This window comes from Hypanus sabinus, chromosome X2 (assembly GCF_030144855.1).
Source record: "Hypanus sabinus isolate sHypSab1 chromosome X2, sHypSab1.hap1, whole genome shotgun sequence".
NCBI classification, from domain to species: Eukaryota; Metazoa; Chordata; class Chondrichthyes; order Myliobatiformes; family Dasyatidae; genus Hypanus; species Hypanus sabinus.
In genome coordinates this window covers 8,478,911-8,504,848 of record NC_082739.1, presented here as the reverse complement: position 1 = coordinate 8,504,848, position 25,938 = coordinate 8,478,911, and the positions used below count along the sequence as shown (strand labels likewise).

General features: G+C 41.8%; 1 protein-coding gene across 14 annotated transcripts in view; it reads left to right on the top strand.

The window, feature by feature from the left end:
• phldb1b (pleckstrin homology-like domain, family B, member 1b) overlaps positions 1-25,938 on the top strand; it is a 394,940-nt gene that overhangs the window by 117,746 nt on the left and 251,256 nt on the right. The window lies entirely within an intron of this gene.

Genomic DNA, 25,938 nt, shown 5'->3' with positions numbered 1-25,938 from the left:
ACAGAAGGATGACTAGAGTAAGAGCAGCTTTGGTCAGGGATTAGAAAAGTGAAATATGTGCTTGGAGATGGAGGAGGTAGGACAAGTCCTTAGTGAACACTCTGTTTCAATATTCACCAGTGACAGGGTCCTTGACAAATGTGAGCTTAGCATAGAACAGGCTAATAAGCTGGAACATGTCAAAGTTAAGAAAGAGGATGTGCGAGAGTTCTGGAAAAACATTATGATAGTTAATTCCTAGGACAAGAGGGGATATACCCCAGGATACTACAGTAAGAGATGGAAGAGATTGCTACACCTTTGCCAGTGATCTTTGCATCATCACTGGCCTCATTGAGCATTTAGAGATGTATGATCTGATTAGGAATTGTCAGCATGGCTTTATGAGGGTCAGGTCGTGCCTCATGAGCATGACTGAATGTTTTGAACAGGTGATAAAGCAAATTGATGAAGATAGCAGTGTGGAGGAACAGAGGAATCTTGGGGGTCCAAATCTATAGATCCCACAAAGTCGTTACACAAGTTGTTCAGGTGGCTAAGGTGTATGGGGGTTGGCCTCCATTAGTTGGAGAATTGAGATCAGGAATCACAAAGTAATGTTGTAGCTCTATAAAACTCTGGTTAGATCACACTAGGGATATTATGTTCAGTTCTGGACGTCTGTTAATAGGAAGGATGTGGAAGCTGTAGAGAAAGCACAGAACAAATTTACCAGGACATTGCTTATATTAAAAAGCCTGTCTTATGAGGGTAGGTTGAGCAAGCGAAAGAGGATGAGAGGTGACTTGATAGAGGTGTAGAAGAAGTTGAGAGGCATTAATAGAGTGGACCGCAAATGCCTTTTTCCCAGTGTGGCAATGGCTAATATGAGAGGGTATGATTTTAAGGCAATTGGAGGAAGGGAAAGGAGAATGTCATAGGCAGGTGTTTTTACAGAGAGAGTGGTAAGTGTCTGGAGCACACACTGCCAGTGGTATTGGAAACATTAGGGCCACTGAGACTCTGAGATGGGCCCGTGGATGAAAGAAAAATGGGGGTCATGTGGGAGAGAAAGGTTAGATGATCCTGGAGTAGGTTGAAAAGTCCAGTGCATCGTAGTTTTATGTTCTTTGTTCAAATGTTTTAAGAACAGTTTTTTCAATATTTTGTTTTATTTCTTCTGAGGGTACAGGGGTGAGTTCTGACTTCTAGCAGCAGTGTAAATACACTGGGTAGCACCCTAGGCAGTGCTGGGCTCTCACTGGGAGCTGAATGAAAGTAACTGAGCCCCTCAAGCCAGCAAGATCACCGGCCTCTCTCTCACTGTCCTGCCTATTTTCCTTGATTTGCCTCTGGACTGAAGTCAACAGAATTGAAAACAATGAATCCAAGAGCAACATCTCAAACAAAGCCAGAGAGGAGATCAGTTAACTGAACACAGACAGGGTATCATTTTAAACATTTTTTATGTTGACAGAGAGATCAAGACACTTAACTTGAGTGTCAGCCTAATTGAATTTTGTCATCGACATTTTGTACTGAATTCCTTCAGGTCTTGTTTTCTTAACAAAGGATATTGGAAAGTTGGACAGCTTATCTGAAACACAGTCTTTCACTGGAAACAAAGGATAAACTTTAGTTTCTAAAAAAGCTTTTCACAACTGCAAGAAAATCTGAGTTGCCTTACAGCCACTGAAGCACTATTAGAAATGCAACAGCCAGCTGTGCGCAGTATGGTCCCTCAGAATGCGATGTGACAAATGTCAGATAATCTCTTTTTTAATTAGATTTTTGAGGGTAAATTTTGGCCAGGACACTATTTTACTCTGCTTTGTAATAGTACCATTGAATATTTTACATCCATATTAGAAAGTAGACTCAGCTTAATATCACATCAACATTAAATTGATAAATTGGTTTATTGTTGTCACATATACCGAGGAACAGTGAAAACTTTGTTTTGTATACCATCCATACAGGTAATTTTATTACAATGGTGCATTGAGACAGTATGAGGGACAGCAATAAAAGAATGCAGAGTAAATTGTCCTGGTTACAGTGAAAGTGGAGTGTGGGCAAGGCCATGATGAGGTAGATGGTGAGGTCAAGAGTTACTGCACCAGGGGACCATTCAATAGTCTTATAACAGGAGGACAGAAGCTGTGGTTTGTGCTTTCCGGTTTTTGTATTACCTCTAACACTGCAACTCTTCTCCAGCACTTTACTACAAGCATCAGCCTATATCAGAGCTGTACACAGAAAATGCTGCAGGAACTCAGCAGGTCAGGCAGCATCTATGGAGAGGAATAAAAAGTCGATGTTTCGAGACTCTTCATCAGGAAAGGTGATAGGCCTGATACATTGACTATATAGGTGCTGCCTGACCTGCTGAGTTCCTCCAGCATTTTCTGTGTGTTAATCTGGAATTCCAGCATCTGCAGAATCTCTTGTGTTTATGATCAGACTATACCACGATGCTCATCTCTAAGATACAGAACAATCCTGCAAGCTCCTGGTTCCAATGTAAATGTGCTATCCCCTGCTCAGTTGACTAAGTACAGGTCTTATACCTGGGAGCTCTCTGGAATCTTGAGTAATTTAGTACAACTGTTACATCTCTGTGGACAATTACTTGGACTGACCATCCCTGTATGTGTGGTTTTAACTCCAGGCCCATGAATCTGCTCCCAACCCACTGCCGGCTTCAATCAGTCTGTGTGGTCCCTGGGAATCCAGTGTGCTGGCCTGTTGATCCAGAGACCTGGGTTCAAATCTCACCTCAGCAGCTGGACAATTTAAATTCAAGTAATTAAATAAATATGGAATCAAAAGTTAGTCTCAGTACGGTGAATTTGAAACCTTCATATTGCTATAAAAACCCCATTTAGTTCACTGATGTTATTCAGGGAGAAAATCCTTACAGAACAGTTCAACACAAGAACAGGCCCTTCAGCCCACAATGCTGTGCCAAACTAATTAAACTAGTTTATTTAGCTAAAATGCCGAACTAAAGTAAACTGCTCTGCCTAGCCAATATCCATATCCTTCCATTCTCTGCACATCCATGAGCCTACCTAGAGTCTCTTAAACACCTTTATCATATTTACCTCCACTAGCTTGGCAGCTCATTCTAGGCACCTATGTGGACAACAAACTTGCCCAACACAACTTACCCCCTCTCACCTTGAATGCATACCATCTAATAATAGATACTTTGGCCCTGGGAAAAAGACGCCGGTTGTCTACTTTCTCTGTGCTTCTCATAATCTTCTAAACCCTATCAGATCTCTCCTCAGGCTCTGCCGCTCCAGAGAGATCAACCCAACTTTCCCAACCTCTCCTTGTAGCACACGCCCTCCGACCCAGGCAGCATCCTGGTAAACCTTGCCTGCACCCTCTCTGAAACCTCAACATTATTCCTGTAATGGGGCGACCATAACTGAGTGCAAAATTTCAGATGCGGCCTAACTAGAGTTTTACAAAGCTGCAACATTACTTCCCAACTATTGAACTCAGTGCCTCAACTGAAAAAGCGAACATGCCATGTGCCTTCTTTACCACCCGATTAACCTGGGCAGCCACTTTAAGGGAGCTATGGATCTGGACCCCGAGATTCCTCTATACATCTGTTAAGGGTGTTAAACATTGAAATGTCCGGCTTGTTCTATATCTGACTTCAGACTATTCATTGTGGTTGACCCCAGGCGGCCCTACAGAATGCCCCAATAAACCACTAAATTCAGATGACAACTGGAACAAATCCCAGCCTTGCCCATGACACCTACATCCAATCAATGAATGCCAGATATCCCAATAAATATCAGATTCTGGTTGCCAGAAAAGGCAGGAGGATCTCCAAGTGGCTACCCATTTCAACCTGACTTCCCATTCCCATTCTGACATGTCTGTCCGTGGGCTCCTCTACTGCCATAACGAGGCCAAATTCAGGTTGGAGGATCAACACTGCATATTCCGTGTGGGTAGCCTCCAACCTGATGGCATGAACATCAATTTCACTAACTTCTGGTAATTTCTCCCCCCTCCCTCCTTCTCTCTTTTCCATTCCTCATTCTGGTTACCCCTTCTCTTCTCACCTGTCCATCACCTCCTCCCTCTGGTTCTCCTCCTTCCTCCCTTTCTTCCATTGTCCACTGTCCTCTCCTATTAGATTTCTTTTTCTTTAGCCCCTTACCTATTCCATCTATCCCCTCCCCAAACTTCGTACTTAACTTCCCTCCCCCACCCATCCACCTTAAAACTCACCTGGTTTCACCTATCACCTGCCAGCTAGTATTCCTACCTCCCCCCCCTCCATCTTTTTATCCTCGCTTCTGCCCTCTTCCTTTCCAGTCCTGATGAAGGGTCTTAGTCCGAAACCTTGACTGTTTATTCCTCTCATAGCTGCCACCTGACCTGCTGAGTTCCTCCAGCACTTTGTGTGTGTTGTTCAAGATTTCCAGCATCTCCAGAATCTCTTGTATTTAAAATATCCCACATTGTTCCTGTAGATGGCATTGTGCCTGAGCTAAATGCAGCTCTCCACAGAAAAGTTTAAGGGATAAAGGAAACAGGAACAGCGGAATCGACTGACTATACATTTCCATGGCCTCTGCCTCTAGAATTACTGTCGGCCAGTATAATGATGCAGTCTGGCTATTTATACTGTAGGCTCTTTATCTGTACTGCAGGTTGAATCAAGAAAGGTCATTTCAACTGGGCAAAAGCATGAAGAGACAGTGACTAATTTTTTTGCATGTTCTTCAATACCAACCCTTCAGATGTTCTAAATTCTAATTGCTCCTCCATGGGCGATAGGCTTTAAGTTCCCTGGACTCTCAGTCTTCCTTTAAAATGTTCAAATCAGTGTTGACTGAGCTTGTGATCATCTCTTTTATTCCACTGTATAATGTATACTACGGTGCCAAGTGTGGAATACACTGGGGGTTAAATGATCCCACTGTGCTGCTGGACATTCAGGGGTTCTGTAATGTACTGAGGTGAGGGACCAGAAACACTTCTTTTCTGTTCCTTCGGCTTAATGCATACAAACAGGCCCATTTGTTTGAAAAGACTTTATCTACTCAACTTAAATTAGTATCAACATTTTCAGTCAGTAAATTGAAAAGGGCTTTTAATATATTAGAATTACATAGAAGTACAGCACAGAAACAGGCCTTTTGGCCCATCTAGTTCATACCAAAACCATTTAAACTGACTACTCCCATTGACACCATAGCCCTCCATACTCCTACTATCCATGTACCTATCCAAACTTTTCTTAAATGTTAAAATTGAGCTTACATGGACCACTTGTGCTGGCAGCTCATTCCACATTCTCGTGACCCTCTGAGTGAATAAATTTCCCCTCATGTTCCTCTTAAACTTTTCACCTTTCACCTTTAACCATGACCTCTGGTTGTAGTCCCACCCTGCCTCAGTGGAAAAAGCCTGCTGGCATTTACCTAGTCTATGCCCCTCATAATTTTGTATACCTCTATCAAATCTCTCCTCAATCTTCTGTTTTAAAGAAAATAGTTCTAACCTATTCAATCTTTCCTTATAACTCAGATCATCCAGATGCAGTAAAATCATTCTTTTAATTATATTAATTTTTAAAACTAGTTGTATGTTTTTCAGCAGCTTCTAAATGCCCTCAATGTCTCTGATCATTGAATGTGATTAGAAATAGTAAAAAGGTCCTTGCCAGCAATAGATATCAGAGGATTATCTAATGATCTGTGAAAGGGGCCTGAGCTTCCTGTATATGTGGTCAGGCAGCCATGGCAACCATGAACATCTTACTAGTGGTAAAGCTGAGTCATGAGCTGTGTTCAGAACAATCTGGAGCCTTTTCCTTCTGTGAGTTATGGTAAAATTTTGTCTGGTGACTCTAACGTGAAGTGCCCTGAGAAAATTTACCCTGTTTGAAGGTGGCACAGGAATACAGATATTGGTTTCTTTTTAGTTTGGAAGTGTGCTTTTGGTGGTATTTCTAAAATTTTACTTAGAGACACAGCATGGTAACAGGCCCTTCTAGCCCAATGTGCCCAAGCCATCCAGTTACACCCATGTGTCCAATTAACATACTAACCCGTACAGCTTTGGAATGTGGCAGCAAACTGGAGCACGCAGAGCACTATGCGGTCAAGGGGAGAACATACAAACTCCTTACAGGCAGCAACAGTAGTTGAACCCAAGTTGCTAGCATTATGTAAACCATTACGCTCCCACCCCCGTGCCACCCACAGTCTAAGCTGGAAGGACCGAATTGCCTCTCTCAGTATAATGACAGTTATATCATTTCTATGATCTGCCCTAGGTATGGCTCTGAAGATTAAGTTATATGATGCACCAACACTTTGTGTCATACAAGGTCAACTATATGAAGCATTAACTGTTTCTCTCCCCGCTGGTGCTGACAGGCCTCCTGAGTATTTATATCACTTTCAGATTTCTAGCAGCTGGAATAATTAACTTGTGTAATGTTGGGTTTCACTGAAGTCATTTCTTTTTCTGGTTGAACTTTGCATGACAAAGAATTCTAAAACTGGTTCTAAGCTGAAAAACAATACCACTCACATCACCAAAGCCAGCACTTAACATCTGTTCCTGGAAACCAGCCCTTGGGATAGATCTCCGCTGAATATAATAGGACCAGATCTATCGCTCCCTCATGCAATCCTTTCCAGCTGTTGAACAGTTCTATGTTTAGTTGTGCCAAACATGTCACTCCTGAGTTAAAATGATTCACTTGCATTGATGTTTTGGAAAACATAGTTCTGCATTTATCCTATACTTTTAAGTAACTGATGTGCCTTTTTTATTTATAGATACAGCATGGTAACAAGCCCTTCGAGCCCACGAGCTCACACTACCTTGTTACAACCATGTGACTAATCAGTGGGAAGAATCCAGAGTACCTGGAGGAAGTCCATGCTGTCATGGGGAGATCATGCAAACTCCTTCCAGGCAGCAGCAGGGATTGAACCCATGTCGCTGGCACTGAAATAGTGTGACACTAACTGCTACGCTACCAAAGGACCAAAAGTGCCTGAGATGTAACCTGGGGTCATCAGGTGTTTCAGTTCTTTTGACATAGGACACTCTCGGCCAGACGATCCAGCCAGATCAGGCCCTGGTTTCTGTCCCAGTGGCATTGGTCCACGACTCATACCTCTTGATCCATAGCCAACTGGAGGCTCACTCAGCAGCCTCTATGATGGCCCTGATGCCTCTTTGCAGCCCTCGTAATGCCAAGGAGAGAGTAGATTCACACTCCACCTCTATAGGCTCATATTGTACCCTCCACTCCTGTCTCTGGCACTGCTCTACCAGCTCCTGGTATTTGGCTTTCTTACACTCAAACACCTCCTCAATCCAGTCTATCCGAGTTAATGTCAGTTCTACCATGATCGCCTGTGTCGAGGTTTCTGACGGAATGACCACGTCAGGCCTCGGTGATGAGGATGCGATGAAGTCAGGGAACTTTAATTGCTTTCCCACATCGACTTTCAGTTGCCAGTCAGACGCTGTGGCAAGCAATCCTGCTGGCGATCTAGGCTGAGACTGCGGTTGGTCTCCAGCTCTGGAATGGCTCTTGAATCAGTGCAGAGGCAACAGAACAACACTATCTACAAATCCTTGTTCTCAAGCCAATATTAAATTTGCATGCAAATATGCTTTTATTTCATTTGTCATTTAGACAATCCATAAGTATTGAGCTTTCAAATTTTCCACAACGGGTTTTGTTCCAAAAAAATAAGTCTTTATTCGAGATGCAGTGACTTTTTACATCATCAAGCAAGTTGCCTCCATGGGAAGGTCACATTTGATCAGTTTTCTCATTTTGGCTTCAATTCACTTAAATCACTGCTGCATATCCCATCTCTTCATTACTTCCTCTCATGGAATTGGGAAATGCAGGAATCTCCTTTGCAGCATAACTACATCATTCTCGCTCTCACGTTAAAGTAATTGACAGCATCTGATAGTTTGAAGATAAGTGTCTCCATGGACACTGGAACAATGAAGGTCGGCTGCTTGTGATTTTGAGTGTTGCAGGGGTGAATAGGGAGGAGGCTTCCATGGACTGGCACCTTCTGATTTAGAACCATTTCCTGATCAGCTATTCCCACGGTATAATAACTATCCATCTGACTCCTAGGTACAAGTGCTGGCGATGGAGAGCGTCCTCGTGTCAAAAGCTCAGTGCAGGCTGTTGATTCAGCTGCTAATTCAAGAGGCCTCATAGACAATGCCACCTAAAGCAGTAATCTAAGATCATTAAACAATATTCTCCACCCACAACACAAACAGGCATAGACAGATGGAAGTGAAACAATATTATTCATAATTGTAATCCTTCCGAATAGTGTATGTTACTGCTGGTACAGGAATTGCAAGGCATTTAACCACAAGACTTTACGAAGGACTGCTGAGAGGATCACCAAGGGTCTCATTAATCAGGAGCATTGCATACACAGGGCCTTTAGCATTGTCAGTGATCCCTCCCATCTGTCCCACAGTCTCTTTGACCCCTCCCCCCCGCCATCAGGCAGGATGTACCGTTGCATTAGGACAAGGACGATTAGGATGGAAAACAGCCTCTTCCCCCAGTTCGTACACAACTGAACTCCCTGCCCACACCCAGATCTCAGCACATATGAGGCGACAGTAGCGTTCTACTGGTTACTTTTTAACTTGTGTCATAAATGCACCTTCTTAATTTATTTGTGGTAATATTACTTTATGCATTGTGTGTGAGTTATACGCATTGTGTTGTGTACCCATGACCCCGAGGAACATTGTTTCATTTGGCGGTATACATGTATACAGTTGAAATGACAACAAACTTGAACTTGAACTGGAATATTTGGAATAATAATACACAGCAGGGGAAATTATTGAACTGAAATGAGGGAATGTCAGCTTAGCTGGTACATCAGTACAGGACACTAGAACCCCACACTGTCAGAGGTGGCATCCCCTGGATCGTACACTCAGTGGTCACTTTATTAGGTACACCTGTACACCTGCTTGTTAATGCAAATATCTGATCAGCCAATTATGTGTCAGCAACTCAATGCATAAAAGCATGCAGGCATGGTCAAGATGTTCCGTTGTTGTTCAGACCAAACATCAGAATGGGGAAGAAATGTGATGTAAGTGACTTTGACCGTGGAATGATGGTTGGTGCCAGACGGGGTGGTTTGAGTATCTCAGAAACTGCTGATCTCCTGGGATTTTCACACACAACAGTCTCTAGAGTTTACAGAGAATGGTGTGAAAAACAAAAACAAAAATCCAGTGAGTGGCAGTTCTGCAGGTGAAAATGCCTTGTTAATGAGAGAGGTCAGAGGAGAATGTCCAGTCTGGTTCAAACTGACAAGAAGGGAACAATAACTCAAATAACCACATCTTACAACAGTGGTGTGCAGAAGAGCATCTCTGAATGCACAACATGTCGAACCTGGAAGTGGATGGGCTACAGCAGCAGAAGACCACACCAAGTTCCACTCCTTTGCCTAATTAACTGGCCATTGAGTGTACATTAAACTGATGCCATGGCTGCTCTTTGAAGTAGGTGTGAAATGTTCCCATACTACCATTCAAAGAAAAGCAAGCCAACTCTCTCTGGTGTCCTGGCTAATAATTTTTCCTCAGCCACTTGTTTGATTATTGGATCATTATCTCATTGTGGGCAAATTAGCAGCTCTATTTCCAACTTTACAACAATGAGTGTCTCGGGAATGGATTGTCTGGTAAGTGGTTTGGGATGTCTGGAAGCCGTGCAAATTGACAGACAAATGTGAGTCTTTCTTACATTTTATGCAATGTACATTAAATGATCCTTTCAATGGGTTCTCACCAGAAAGAGGCCAATAGGTATCAAAACATGGTCAAACATGTGGGATAGGTTTGAAGGACTGAATGGACTGCTCCTCTGCCTCACTTACTTCATAGTCCATAATACACTGTCTAGACATAGGCTTGAGTTTGGAAAGCTACATAACCCAACTGACCAAATTTCTCTGTCCGAGTTTAAACATGAAAGTTCCACATCCTTGCACACAGAATGGTAATTGAGGCAGAAACTATGAATAGTTTTGTAAGAAACTTGAAAAGATTCTGCAGTGCTTGCCTTGCATGGGGGAAAGAGGTGAGAACGATGAGTGAGAGAGGGGAGAAACAGATGTTGACTAGGCGTAGTCTGTGTCGAGGATAAATTTAGTCATTTCAGTAGTTTATGGGTTTGGCTTCAGTTGCAAGGAGCAGTTTTGTCTGATCACACAGCTCCAAGTCCAGGGAAGTCGTACTTTTTGATACATATTTACTTTAGACAGTAGAAGTGAGTTTCCCTTCTCATGGCTAAATGAATAATTTCAGATCGCAATGGTAAGATACAAAAATTAGGAAGGAGAGGAGAAAATGCTGCTAGCTTGAAGTAAACCCACAATAACAACCATAATCTGTCTTCGCATAGAGGCTAAACATAGTACACTGCCCAAAGTGCAGGGCAGGGGTATTATTAAAAAAATCATGCAATTGAGGGTGAGGGAATAATTTTTAAAATTTGAAAAGAGCTTGTGAGATTTTTATTACCAAGACAAGATGCTGAAGAAGGTATTTTGAATATCATGTACAGTACAGTTTTAGTTACCTTGTTATAGGAAAGACATCATTAAGCTGGAAAGAGTGCAAAGGATATTTACAAGAATGTTGCCAGGTCTTGAGGGCCAGACTTATAGGGAGAGGTTGGGCAGGCTAGGATCTTATTTAGACCATAGAACATATTATAGTACTGAGAAAGTACAGGCCCTTTGGCCCATGATGGTGTGCCGATTTTTTGACCTACTCCAAGATCAACCCCTCCCTCCCACAGAGCCCTCCATTTTTCTATCATCTGTGTGCTGTCTGAGAGTTTCTTAAATCTCCCTAATTATTTCTTGGAGTGTAGAAGACTGAGGGGTAATATTATAGAAGTGTTATAAAACCATGAGGAGCACAGATAAGGTGAAGGCAGACAGTATTTTTTCCATAAGGCCGTAAGTCCAGGTCACTTGCCCATTGAGTCGGCTCCACCATTCTATCATGGCTGACTTATTATCCCTCTCAATGCCATTATCCTGCCTTCTCCCCATAACCTTTGATGTCCTGACTAATCAAGAACCTATCAACCTCCACTTTAAATATACTCAACGACTTGTCCTCCACAGCCATCCGTGGCAATGTATCACATTCCAAAGACATACTGTTGTGTCCACTTGCCTTAACACCTCCCTCTTGAAGACAATGATCTGTAGGATGTGAGCCAAGGGTTGATTTAACGTGGAACAAATGGCTTGTGCTGGCGATCAGTCCTTCTTCACGGTTGCCGGCTATCCCAGTCTTGTTGCGATGTCTGTTGCTTTTGCTCTTACCTTAACACATACCGATTAGGGTAGTAACTTGTGAGCATGTAATGTTGGTGTTGGAAGTATGGCAACACTTGCGGGCTGCCCCTGGCACATTCACGGATTGTGTTAGTCGTTGACACAAGTGACCTATTTCACTGTATGTTTCAATGTTTTGACAAATAAAACGAATCTTTATCTTTAATCTTTTGCTGGTGGAGATGCGAAAGGCTAATGAACAACAAAATGTAAATCTGGGGAGGTGAGCAAGAGAGAATGTTGCAAAACTGGAAATTGTTGAATTGTTTCAGTACACTTTTAACTGCCCAAATTATCAAGAACAATAAACCTCATGAGCAAACCTCCATCACGGTGCAAATGTTCATATCACTACTGTTGATTTAGTGAGGACTCAGATTTTGATTTATTTATCACTTGTACATGGAAACAACTAAGGATGTGCTGGGGGCAGCCCACAAGTGTCACCACACATTCCAGTGCCAACATAGCATACCCACAATGCTCAGCAGAGCGACACAGAGCACAACAAGCAACAACAGCAAGTCAAGTCTCTTTCCTCCCTTGCAGCCTCAACTGCTTGTAAGCAAGCAGTCCTTCAATTCCAGGACAAATATCCAGTCTCCAGGGTTCGGTCACCAAGTCTCAACGTCTGGACTTCTGATTAATTTTCGGTATCAACCCTTGGACTAGCCAGTGATGGGATACCGAACTCCCTGGGTTAGTGTTTACCATTACAGTCAAACATATTTTACAGTGAGCTTCTCAGCTGCAGAATGAGTCGAGTAGAACAAATGCAAAGCTCAGGGCACTTTGTGCAATCTTGCAATCTTAAATTAAATACCATTTTGTTTTCTATGGCCAAGGTACCTTTGTAATTGTTAAGTATTCCTCTTGTGAAATTTGCAGTTTTTTTGAAACCTTACAGCTTTTTTGAAAGGTTGAGTTGGTGATAATATAATGCCATTTTTGAATCAAGCCAATGTTTCTTCTGTAAAAAAAAATTAGCTACAGTCAGAACAAAACAATCCACTCATTATATCTGAAAGTTTACTACTATTTACTATTACCAATAATGCTGGACAGATGTTGGTGCTTTACTGATAATAATCCCTGGTTCAAATGTCAGAAATAACTTGGTTGATCTTCAGCCTCACCTGCTCGATAGATTATGCTCCAATAACTCACAACTGTCCAGCGCTTCCACTGAAGGATGTGATGCGCCAGATGTTCCCAGGCCAGATGTTGCCAGGCAACTCTGGCCCTTTCATTAGATCTAATGAATGGTTGGCTGTTTTGAGTCCCGCCACCTGCTGCAAGCCGAGGAATTGCTGAAACCAGAGTACTTACGGAGAAAATCACCACTAATCCAGCGTAGCTAACATGGCTGAGGTGAACAATCCACCTAAAACCAATCTAAAATCATACCACACCATCTGGAGTGCGTTCTATTAAAACACCTCCAGGTAACGTCATGCAGCAGTGGAGAGCTGCATGCACCAACATCACCCAGCATAAACACTGCCTGGGTCACTCAACTTTATATAGAACAAATGATTCATCTTGAGCAGGACTAGATTTGGTCACGGTGAATGCCATCACTAAAGCATCAATCACAAAGTGATTGTAGATAAGAATTCCAATCTGTGGAGCACATTCGCAAAATGCCTAGTTTACTCTTAATGGGACACCACCGGAAGAAAAAAAAATGCATTAATACAAATTAAAAAGTGAGTATTAACCATCACTGAGCATAAAATACAAACAATGCCAAATTAAATTATATCTCTTCTGCCTCCAATTCCTGCATACGTATCTGTCTAGCATCCCTTTAATGCCAATATTGTATAAGCTTCCACCACTATCCCTAGCAGCCCGTCCCCCCAGACACCTACAACTCTGTGTAAAAAAATCTTTTAGCACAAACCTACTTTAAACTTTTCCCATTTCATCTTAAATGCACAACCAAACAACTATGTGACAGAAATGCCTTATGCATGAATAATTTTTACCCATGAAGTTACCAGTGAGCTGATGATGATTCAACAGGGACGTCAGGACCTCCAAGAACACAAAACTGCGAAATAAGCAGAGAAAGCTTTGAGAAGGAAAAAGATGAATTCACTGTCAAACCAGTGCTAAAATAAAAAGAAAAAGAAGTTGGATTAAGAGAGTGAAGAGAAAGGGCAAAAAGAAAAAAAGAAGAAAGGATTTGAAATTTGGCATACCTAACCATGTGATAATCTAAACTTGTAAGGAATGAGAGAGACTAATGCACTCATGAGCTTTGTTTGATCATTAAAAGGACACTGATGTTGTGAGTTAGTAGATTTTAGAGCAACTCTGAGGGAAACAAAAGGAAATCTACTGATCTTTGGGAGGATATTAGCGGTAGATTTAACCAGCATTTTGCGCTGACTTATATCTTCTTGAGTTGCCATATTTGTAATGTGGTCGTCCTACATGCACCATTCTTTTTCTCAACAAAACTTGGTCATGAACTGTTTCTGCAGATTTCACCTAAATCCCTGTTGATTCCGTGGGTAAAGAAAAGAGAAGTATTCGAAATGTGAGCAGGTTTAAGCTAGACAAGTACATTGACCCTGCCCCACCATTCAGTAAGATTCTGGCTGACTAGACCTTGACCTTAACGTCACTTCCCTGCTCCATTCACATTTCCCTTTGTAGTTTAAATGTCTGTCAGTCTGTGTGAATATATCTAAAGTCTTTGCCCACACAATTATCCGAGGTAGAGAATTCCAAAGATCTAGAAGTCTTTCGGAGAAGTTTCTCATCATCTCCATGGTACAGTAGCGTAGTGGTTAGCATAACGTTTTACGGCGCCAGCGACCGAGGTTCAATTCCTGCTGCTTTCTGTATGGAGTTTGTACATTCTCCCTGTGACTGCATGGGTTTCCTCCTGGTACTCCAGTTTCCTTCCACACTCCAAAGGCATATGGGTTGGGGTTACTGAGCTGTGGGCATGTTGCCTTGGTGCTGGAAGCATGGCAACACTTGCGGGCTGCCCCCAGCACACCCTCAGACTGTGATGGTCATTGTCGCAAACAGGGCAATTCACTGTATATTTCAATGTGCATGTGACAAATAAAGATAATATTTAAATGGTTTATTCTGAAACCATGCCCCCTTAATCTAGAGATTCCCACTAAGGAAGACGTCAATCCCGTTCTGAATCTTACCCGTTTCATTAATGGCCCTTCTTATTCGTCTATTTTCCAGTTAGTATGGGGAAGCCTACTGAACCTTTCTTTACATATCATCCCCCTCATACCTAATGTACCTTCTCTGCCCTGTCTTCCTTCTTTAAAGATGCGTGTCCAAACTACACACAGTATACAAAATCATAATCACAACAGATTCTGCAGATGAATCTGGAAATCTTGAACAACACACATAGGATGCTGGGGGAGCTCAGCAAGTGTGGAAGCATCTATGGAATTGAACAAACTGTCAATGTTTCAGGCTGAGACCCTTGATCAGGACTGGAAAGGAAGGGGCCAGAAGCCAGAATGAGGAGGTTGGGGAGTCAGGGAGTTAGGGAGTGGAAGCTTGTGGGTGATAGGTGAAACCAAACGAAGGGAAAAGTGGGTGGGCGGAGGAGGATGAGTGGATGGAGTAAGAAGCTGGGAAGGGATAGGTAGAAGAGGTGAAGGGTCAGAGGTAAATGGTAACAATATTCCAGATTCTCCCTCCTTATAAAATTTCATCAAAATGTTCCATTTTTTTTATGCATCGTGCCCCTTGCATTAGTGAACAATATTCCAATAGCCTTACTTATTACAGTTTAAATACCATCTCTCACTACCTTGGAATGTCAAATGGCCACATGTTGAATTGTGGAAAATACATGAGTTGATGTTGTGCACAACAAGTTGTCATAAACAGGAGAATAACAAATAAATCATCAATTTCAGTGAGCATAATCATGGATAAACTTCGGCTGGGAATGATCCCAATAATACTTTGAAAAACGCCAAAGCATTAGTATATAGCTACTTGAGAAGATTCTTGTGCATATAAGATCTCATCTGAAAGGTGGCATCTCTGGCACTGAGGTATACCCTCATGCCTGTTGATATTTACCTGGAACAGGAAGGAGCACTTAGAAGGTTATTTTCCTCATCTGGCGGTGCTGTTGAGGTGAGAGTGCAAGTTTGATGGATAGTTGGGTAATGATAACAAGACTGGCTGTAATAAGTGGTGAGATTGCAAAATAGCCTGTAATGTCCTGATTTTCACATTACCACATTGAGTTCCTGGGCTGCAGTTCACAGCTCAGAAACAGCAGAATCAGAATCAGGTTTAATATCACTGGGATATGTCATGTAATTTGTTGTTTTGCATCAGTGATACAGAGCAATAAATAAACGAAATTGACATTGCAATAAGAAACATATAGAAAATTAAATAAGTAACGCAAAAAGAGAAAAAAATAGTGAGGTAGCGCTCATGGGTTGGTTCATTGTCCATTCAGAAATCTGATGGTGGAGAGGAAGAAGCTGTTCCTAAAACCATTAGTGTGTATCTCAGGCTCCTATACCTCCTCCTTGATAGTAGTCCAAACGGTGTTTCAAAAATTAGAGAGGGCAACAAATCTTTTTGCAAAATTACTCGCTGAAGGGTTGGGCTGAAGTTCTCTGCATTTTAGTGTGGCGGAGCTGGGGTGGAGAAACTATTGTTCCTTGTAAACAGGAAGGGAAACATTATAATTCTAATTTGCCTCTGTAACACACTGTGCCACTCATCAGAAAGATTGGCTGCCTTTGATTATCGTCACGCAGAGTAATTGGAAGTGGGACAACAGAATAATGATGATCATTATATGTGAAATATCCCACTTTCAATATGGTGCTTGCAAATTGCTTCGTGTTTCTGCACAGTGGGAAGAAATTAAATGTGCCACCAATGAATTAATAAGCTGATCTATCTGGAGTGGCTAAGCTGCTTATGTTCTGAACTGTTGGTGAACAGAACAAGTGAAATTCTGATGAAAAGCCATTGGCCTAAATTGATGACTTCCACAGGCAACTGCTGAGGGTTCTCTGTTTCTATTTCAGATTTCCAATAAATGCAGTATTTGATCTTTGTATAAATATTTATTTTGCTTTTAATCTGCCATGATGACTGGATGGCCAAGGAAGAGAACCAAGGACACCTTTCACTGAAGTCACATAATTTAGCAATCTCTTCACATTCCAAGTGGGTTGGGATTATGTTATAACTTGACAGGGTCAGTGTGATGTGTATTAAAGCATAAGCAATAGATGACTTCCCAGAGCTTGGGACCATTGCTCGATCTTCTGCTGGTTCATTTCCAAAAACTCCTCCATCTCTCCTTCCTCCTGCTCTTATTGATCTTTCCCATAGTTCATAGTTCCTTAAAGAAGTAGGCCAGTCGGCCCATCACGTCCATGCCAGCTCTCAGAGCAGTTCTATTGGTCGAAGTCTCCCCTTTATTTTCCTGTAACCAATTCTCACCCTTACTCCCTTCAACCCCAACCTCTCACCAACTCTTCTGACACCCATCTATACTCAGGGGCAATTTACCATCATTGTTGGTATATAGGTTAACCTATCTTTGGATATGCAAACTCCACAGACGTCAGAATTGAACTGCAAATTCTGGAGCAGTATGGCTTTATAGTGAGCCTGCTGCTGTTCTACACGATGGCTTGTCAGTCAACTTCCTCAGAATCTGAGAAATAAAAACTCTGCTTCCTTTAAAATTTGCTTTTAATTTGGAGCCAGATGATAATTAGTTACGTCTGATTTTACAAAGTCTGCCAAGCTTTTGCTGCCTCAATTACCTAGGGTGGACCAGACTTTGCAAGATCATGTAAAACAAACGATAATGAGTGGGCAATCAGTTTTTATACCACTTCCCATTTTTGTTTCCTTTGAAGCCAATCAGAAATTCTTATCTGCTTTGTACTATGGGCCAACTTGAAAATCCACCCAACATAAACTTGTCCTGAAGAAGGGTCTTGGCCTGAAATGTTGACTGTTTATTCATTTCCATAGATGCTGCCTGACCTGCTGAGTTTTGTATGTGCACTTTGTGTGTGTTACTCTGGATTTCCTGCATCTGCAGGATTTCTTGTGTTTATGTTTAAAATGAAAGCTCAAAAGTTAAGCATTCGTTTTCTTAATGGATTGATTTTAGGAATTGAAAAAGGTTGCTAAATTCCTCACAGCCTCAAATTGTTTTCTTTAGCTTCACTGCGGTACGGTAGCGCTTTGATTTACAATGCCAGCATTCACTATCGGGGTTCGATTCCCGCCACTGCCTGTAAGGAGCTTGTACAATTGCCCTGGGATCAGACGTTTCAATTTCCTCCCACCTTTCAAATATGTACGGTCAGCGTTAGTGAGTTGTGGGCATGCTATGTGACATCAGAAACATGGTGACACTTGTGGGCTGCTCTTGCTGACTTGATTTGATGTGAATGACACATTTCACCAGATGTTTCAATGTACAGGTGACAAATAAAACTGATCTTTATCTTTATGATCTTTATAAAGACCTTTATCCTTACATCATATATTTTACTTAAGTTTAAAGCAGTAGAATCCAATGTTTAGCCTTCGTTTGTGGCCAGACTCTCTTGCAGAGGCGCTAATGGAAAAGGTCATTGTAAATCTTTCGTCTACCCTTCACACTGTGCAACCTTTATCTTGATTCAGATTATTTATTCATTACACATGTAATATGTCACAGGATCTTACAACACTGGAGGAGGTTACTTAGCTTTTCGTGCCTCAATCGTGAGTTCAAACCTATTCCATACACTTAAATACCTGGACTGAAATTCCAATGCGGGGAGTGCTGAACTATTGGATGAGATGTTAGAGCTCTGGCTCAGATAGATGTGAAGTAAACCCTTTGCAATAGTTTGAAAGAATGCATTTCATTCTCACCCTTCACATCAGATGTGAGCTTTTTCATCTTGTTTGTTGGATTTCCTGTGCACAATTTGGTTGCCATTTCTCCTCCTTTACAACAGGGAGTACAATTTGAATACTTCACTGAGTCTAAGGTGACATGTGAGCAATGTGAAAGGTGGCCAAGTGAATGTAAATCTATTTTTTACATGTGTCTGAGAGATAAGGAAAGAGACTGACAATCTGACGAGGAAAGCGGAGTCAGATGATGAGCCGATGACTTTTCCGGACAGCAGGGAGCTCTGACTGAATGACAACTGGCACCATCTGTCACACAAGTGAGAGCACACACAAGAAGTAAGAGTAACTAAATGGAAGAAAGAGGTCGCAGAGGCAGAGAAAGGAACAGTGAATCAATGAATGACCAAGATAAACGTTTCTATATTATATGAACAAGGGAGCTTGAAGAGCAGAAAGACTTGGAATATGACAAATTGCCTGTGCATATCTATCAAACAACACACACAAAATACTAGAGGAGTTCAGCAGGTCAGGCAGCATCTATGGAGAGGAATGAACAATCAATGTTTCAAGCTGAGACCCTTCATCAAAACTGGAAAGGAAAGGGAAAGAAACCAGAATAAAAGGTGGGGGGAGGGGAAGAAGTACAAGCTGGCAAGTGATAGGCGAAGCCAGGTGAGGGGGGAAGGTGGATGGGTGGGGGAGGGGGAGGAACTGAGAAGATGGGAGGTGATTGGTGGAAAGGTAAAGGACTGAAGAAGAAGGAATCTGATTGGAGAGGAGAGTGGATCTTGGGAGAAAGGGAAGGAGGAGGGATACCAGGGAAAGGTGATGGGTAGGTGAGGAGAAAAGAAGGGGTAAGGGGGGAATCAGAATGGGGAATGGAAAAAGAGAGAAGGGGAAAGAGGTGGGGAGAAATTACTGAAAATTAGAGAAATCAATGTTCATGCCATCAGGTTGGAGGCTACCCAGACAGAATATGAGGAGCTGCTCCTCCACTTGGAGTGTGAGGCTCCTCCCCATAACCTGGTGCCACTTATCACCTGTCAGCCTGTACCCCTTCCCCTCCCCCCACCTTCTTACTCTGGCTCCTTTTTCCCTTCCTTTCCAGACCTGATGGATGGTCTTGGCCTGAACTATCAACAGTTTATTCCTCTCCACAGATGCTGCCTTTCCTGTTGATTTCCTCCAGCACTTTGTGTGTGTTGCTCACAATTTCCAGCATATGTTGAGACTCTTGTGTTTACGTGTGCATATTTATTAAAGTGTGGGTTCATTCTGAAGGGCACTTTGGAGAACAATAAAACAAAAAGCATGAGAATTGTACACTTCAACCTGAAATCACCCTGACACTCGTAGAGAGATATCAACATTGCTTAACTGTTTATGTACGATGGATTTATATAGATTTCTTCGCTTGTGTGGCCTTGCTTGAAGCCAAGAACAGATTCACAAGGGGGGAAAAACAACCCCGCAGATCTTAAAGGAACAAATATTGAAAATATAGGAAGCTTGAAATGTAAACAGAAAATGCTGGGAGTTCCAGCAAGTTAACAGATCAGGACAGCATGCTATCGCTCGGTCATTGCAGGAGGCATTTGACCCTTTGTGCTTTTTGGTATCTATTCAATGAAATCCATTTCCTCCAAAGCTCTGTAAATCTGCTCTCATATTCATTCAATTTTCTTTTGAATGTTGCTGTTGAGTCTATTTCTCCTCGTCTGTGGGTCATTGCTGTCCAGGTCACAGTAATTCGCTGTGGGTAAAAAGTCATTTCCTCACGTGGACTAAAATCTGAAATCCTCCTATTCACAACTTTAAACACCTTAGAGATATCTTCTCAAATATTCTGCACATAACTTAACTTCCTCCCCCAGTACCAACCTCATAAATCACCTCTGCTCTCACCCGCATTCTAAAATGCAGTGCCAGAATTGAATGTACTGCTCCAGCTGAAGATAAAGCACTATTTATAAAGATTTAGCATAACTTCATTACTTTCATCAACTTATTAGACATCAGTATTTTGTTTACAGTGATGAGATCAGTCTCCTGTTATTGTTGAAGTTGGATCTCCAGCAAATTCTTGTACCGTCTCACTCATGTCAACTGTCTGCATGAACCTAAGAGCACAAGATGTAGAAGCAGGAGGAGGGCATCTGGCACTTTGAGGCATTCCCAACATTCATCAAGATCTTTACCAATCTTTAGTGCCTTTTCCCAACACTCTCTCTTTTGATTCCCTAAATATCCAGAAATCTCTATCAATGATATGTGGTTGTGCAGAAGCTATTTTGAAATTATCCTGGGACCAGAGAATACTGAAACAAGCACAGATCCACAAGTCTCTATCCAGCCATTGTAACTGCTTCTTTGCAAAGTTCCTTGTTGAATCATTTGACTCCAACTCTAATACTCCTTAAAATGGAGAATATCTTGCAAAACTGTTGAGATCTGTATTCTTTCCGGACTTCCAGCTCTAAATCTTCAAATCCCAGGCACAGACCACCCTGATGGTGTAAAGCAACATTAGCATCATTGCAGTTAATACTGCTGCTGCCCCACACCTCCAGTGACATGGGTTCAACCCTGACCTCTGTGTGGAATTTTCTCCTTGTGACCGCAAGGGTTTCATCTGGGGTTCTCTGCTTTCCTCCCACATTCCAAGATGTGGTTGTCATAGAGTCAAAGAGCACTACAGCACAGAAACCAGCACTTTGGCTCATACAGTTCATGCCAAACTGCTATTCTGCCTCATGCTATTGACTCACACTGGACCATAGCCCTCCACACCCCTCCCATCTATGTACTTAGCCAAACTTCCCTTAAATTCTGCAATTGAGCCCACATCCACCACTACTGCTGGCAGATCATTCCACACTCACAACACCCTCTGACTGAAAAAGTTCCCCCTCAGGTTCCCCTTAAATATTTCACTTTTCACCCTTAACCCATGATCTCTAGTTGTAGTCCCTCTCAACCTCAGTGGAAAAAGCCTGGACTGTACTCATCATAATTTTGTACAGCTCTATAAAATCTCCCTTCACCTACACTCTGGGGAATCAAGTCCTAACTTATTCAATCTTTCCCTATAACTCAGGTCCCCAAGTCCCAGCAACATCCTTGTAAGTGTTATCTGTATTCTTTCAATCTTGTTGATGTCTTTTCTGTAGGTAAGTGACCAGAACTGGGATGCAAAGTTAATTGCTCACTACAAATTTGAAGTTAAATATTCAAAGTTCAAAGTAAATTTATTATCAAAGTACATACGTATATATCACCATATAGATTCACCCTGAGATTCATTTTCTTGCAGGCATTCACAGTAAATACAAGAAACACAATAGATTCAATGAAAAGCTGCACATAATACAGACAACCAATGTGAAAAAGATAACAAACTGTGCAAATACAAAACAAAAAGAAAATAATAATATTAAATAGTTAAGCAATCAATATTGATAATATGAGACGAAAAGTACTTGAAAGTGAGTCCCTAGGTTGTGGGAACATTTCCATGATGGGGCAAATGAAGTTGAGTGAAGTTATCCCCTCTGGTTGAAGAGCCCGATGGCTGAGGGGTAGTAACTGTTCCTGAACCTGGTGGTGGGAGTCCTGAGGCTCCTGTACCTCCTTCCTGGTGGCAGCAGCAAGAAAAGAGCATGGCCTCGGTGGTGGGAGTCCTTGATGATGGATGATGCTTTCCTGTGACAGAGCTCCTTGCAGATGTGCTCAATGATGCAGAGGGCTTTACCCATGATGATCTGGGCCGTACCCATGATGGTCTTGACTCTATCCTATTGTCCATAGTGTGGAGATGAGTGGTAGAAGCTGGCTGGAAAGTTGCAAACAATCTGCTGGAGGAACTCAGAAGGTCAATCAGCATCCGTGGAGGAAAGCCCTGCATCCAGACTCCGCAGATTCTCCTCAAGGTACTGATTTCCTCCAGCAGATTGCTTGTTGCTCCAGATTCCAGCATGTGCAGTCTCATATCTCTCTGGTTGAAGAATTGATGTGAATGTGGGGAATTTGCAATGGATTACTTTAGGATCACTATAAATAGAATTGGGATTGGTTTATTATTGTCATATGTGCTGAGATATAGTGAAAAGCATTTGTTTTGAATGTTATCCAGACAGATCATTCCAAACATATGGACGCTGAGGTAGCACAATGGGACAAGCAATAGCAGAATGCAGAATATATGTCGTGTATAGAGAAAGTGCAGTGCAGGTAGACAAATAAGTTACAAGGGCCATGTAGAGGTAGATTGAGAGATCAGGCGTTCATCTCTACTGTACAAGAACCTTATAGAAGCAGGATAGAAACTGTCCTTGAGCCTGGTGGCACACACAAAATGCTGGAGGAACTCAGCAGACCGGGCAACATCTATGGAAAAGAGTATTGTCAATGTTTCAGGTGGAGACCCTTTGGGCAGGACAAAGGGTCTCGGTCCAAAATGTCAACTGTACTCTTTTCCATAGATGCTACCTGACCTGCTGAGTTCCTCCAGCATTTTGTATGTATTGCCTGGATTTCCAGCATCTTCAGAATCTCTTGTTTGAGCCTGGTGGTATGTGTTTTCACCTTTTGTATCTTGTGTTCACTAGTTCAACTTAATATCAGAGAATGTTCTGATGTCTGATTGAAGAGAGGAGGAGAGAGAGTGACTGGAATGGGAGGGAAGGGGTTGATTATGTTGACTGCTATCCCAAGGCAGTGGAATGTAGAGATGGAGTCAATAGAGAGGAGGCAGGTTTCTGCGATAAACAGGGCTGTGTTCACAACTCTCTGCCGTTTCCTGGGCTCTTGGGTAGAGCAGTTGCCTCATCAAGCTGTGATGCATCCTGACCGCATGGTACATGTGTAGGGCTCATTGGGAACATGCTGAATTCCCTGTGTGATTTATGATCAACATAGGCATGATGGGCTGAAGGTCCTCTTTGCATGTTGTATTACTATGATGAACCAAATAGCATCACAATAATCAAACATCTTCTATCAGACGTGCCACTTGTGACATTATTGCCAAAACCTCATGTAGGCTGAAAAATCTAAGTCTTGTCTGCAGAAATTATATCTGATGATTTTCAGTGTTAAATTTTGTTTAATAATGCTCCTCCGAAGTAGATTAGGACATTTTATTGGGAATTATTCTGTCATATGAATTGCTGTTGTTATTTGCATCTGATGTTCTCAGTTCCAAAAGCTGGAAATGACTGGTAAAGGGAGTACTTCCAAAAGTGTCATCAGACCTAGGAGGTTCCACACACAGGGAAATATTCAGATTATGGAGCCATTATTGCTGATTGATCAATATAAAAAAGGCAACATTGCTGAGAAATCTATTTTGCTGAATATTGCACCTCAATTGGGACACGGTTATTTGCTATAATGCAATGCATGCTATCATCATGGAATGCTGAGAATTGATTTTACAATATGTGCTGACATATTACATTGCAACAAATTGTTCACATTTTTGGGTTTCAGCTTGTGTGAACCTGCACGAACAATTTGCTAAGCACAAACATGCTCACAGACTGCGATTTGAGATTTCTTTTCTCTTAAAAAGCATGTCATCTCATGTTCTTATTCTGTATAGCCGGCAGCGCCTCCAGGTCCCTTTCCTTCCCCCTACTCCCTGAGAGACATCTGCTCCTCTTATCTGTATTGAACAATGATGTGTGATTAGTTTTCACCTACAGTCGGTCTTAGCTCCCACCGTCAGAATATCTCCTTAACCAAGGAAGCACACTGTGTAAGTGATTACTTCTGTTGTGATTTTCTGTGTGTGTGTGTTGACTTATCTCTCTTGACCCAAGCAAACTCTAATGTGTTTTTCTTTTTTTAAAAAAAACCCTTAATATTGTCATTGACGACCTCGTGGTTTATACATTTGAAAAGCTGCAGTGAGCCAGGTAGAGTGCAAAGAGAAATTTTCTGGATGAAGTTATTTTTAAAAGGTGATGCCTCCATCATTAAGGACGCCCACCGCCCAGGACATGGCCTCTTCTCATTGCTACCATCAAAAGGGATGTGCAGGAGCCTGAAGACACACACTCAATATTTTAGGAACAGCTTCGTCCCCTCTGCCATCAGATTTGTGAATGGACAATGAGCCAACCCATGAACACTACCTCATTATTTTTTGGCTCTCTTTTTGCACTATTAATTTAATTTAATTTTACACATGCAGCATATATATATACAATATTTCCTATTGTGGTTTATAGTTTTTATTGTTATGTAGTGTAATATACTGCTGCTGTAAAACGACAAATTTCAAGAAATATGCCTGTGATATTAAACCTGATTCTGATTCTGAGACTTAGGGCCAGTTAACGTAGATAAACTGGAGAGAGTACTGTTACCTTTAACAAATTAGTACTTGGTTCCCTTTTCAACAATGTCAGTGAAAGAAATGTCCATTGACTCCGATTTCCAGTGCATTTGTTTTACTGCCTCTATGCTTGTTAATCTGCATCAACTCCTGATTTTATGATGAATTTATTTTAAAATTCTTATCTTGGTTTTCAGCTCCATAGCATTCAAAGTATCTCTGTGCCCCTCAATTTAAGGCTTCTTGCTTCTCCCTGATTCCCAACGTACACCAAATGATGATTATGCCTTTTGGAATGAATTCCCTAAATCTTCTTGCAACCTCCTGTAAAATCAAGTTCCTTTGTGTCCCATCTCTGTTAGTTCCTTATGTGGTACACTGTCAGACTTTCCCTAATCTAAACTGTTGTCAAACTCCAGTGATCATTTTTACTACTTTGAAAGTGTAAAGAAATGCAAAAGTAATACACTAAGAGGCCACCTTGTTGGGTACCTCATGTGCCTAATAAAATGTCGTCTGTATGTCTGTGGTCCTCTGCTGCTGTAGACAATCCACTTCAAGGTTTGATGTGTTGTATGTTCAGAGATGCTCTTCTGCACACCACTGCTGTAACGTATGGTTATCTGAGTTACTGTCAGCTTGAACCAGTCTGGCCATTCTCCTGCGACCTCTCTCATTAACAAGGTGTTTTCACCTCCAGAACTGCCGCTGACTGGATGCTTCTTTTTGCTTTTCTCTGTAAACTCCAGAGACTGCTGTGTGTGAAAATCCCAGGAGATCAGCACCTCGTCTGACACCAACAATCATTCCATGGTCAAGGTCACTTAGATCACATTTTTTCCCCATTCTGAGGGTTAGCGCGACGCTATTATAGCTCGTGGTGTCCAACTTCAGAATCCAATTCCAGAGTTGTCTGTAAGAAATTAGTACATTCTTTTGGGTGCTCCGGTTTCATCCTGCAGTCCAAAGTCACGCTGGTTAGTAGGTTAATTAGTCTTCATAAACTGTCCTGTAACTAGGCTAGGGTTACGTTGGGGGCTGCTGGGCATTGCAGTTTGTTAGGCCGTAAATGGCCAGTTCTGCGCTGTATCTCTAAATAAATAAACAAATTAACCTCTTGACCTTATCTGGGTACTTCAATGCATTAAGTTGCTGCCACATGATTGGCTGATTAGATATTTGCATTAAAGAGCAGGTGTACTTAATAAAGTGGCCACTGACTAAATATTCAGAAGATCAGAAAGAATATTTCAGGTCAATGATCTTTTATCTGATAAAGAT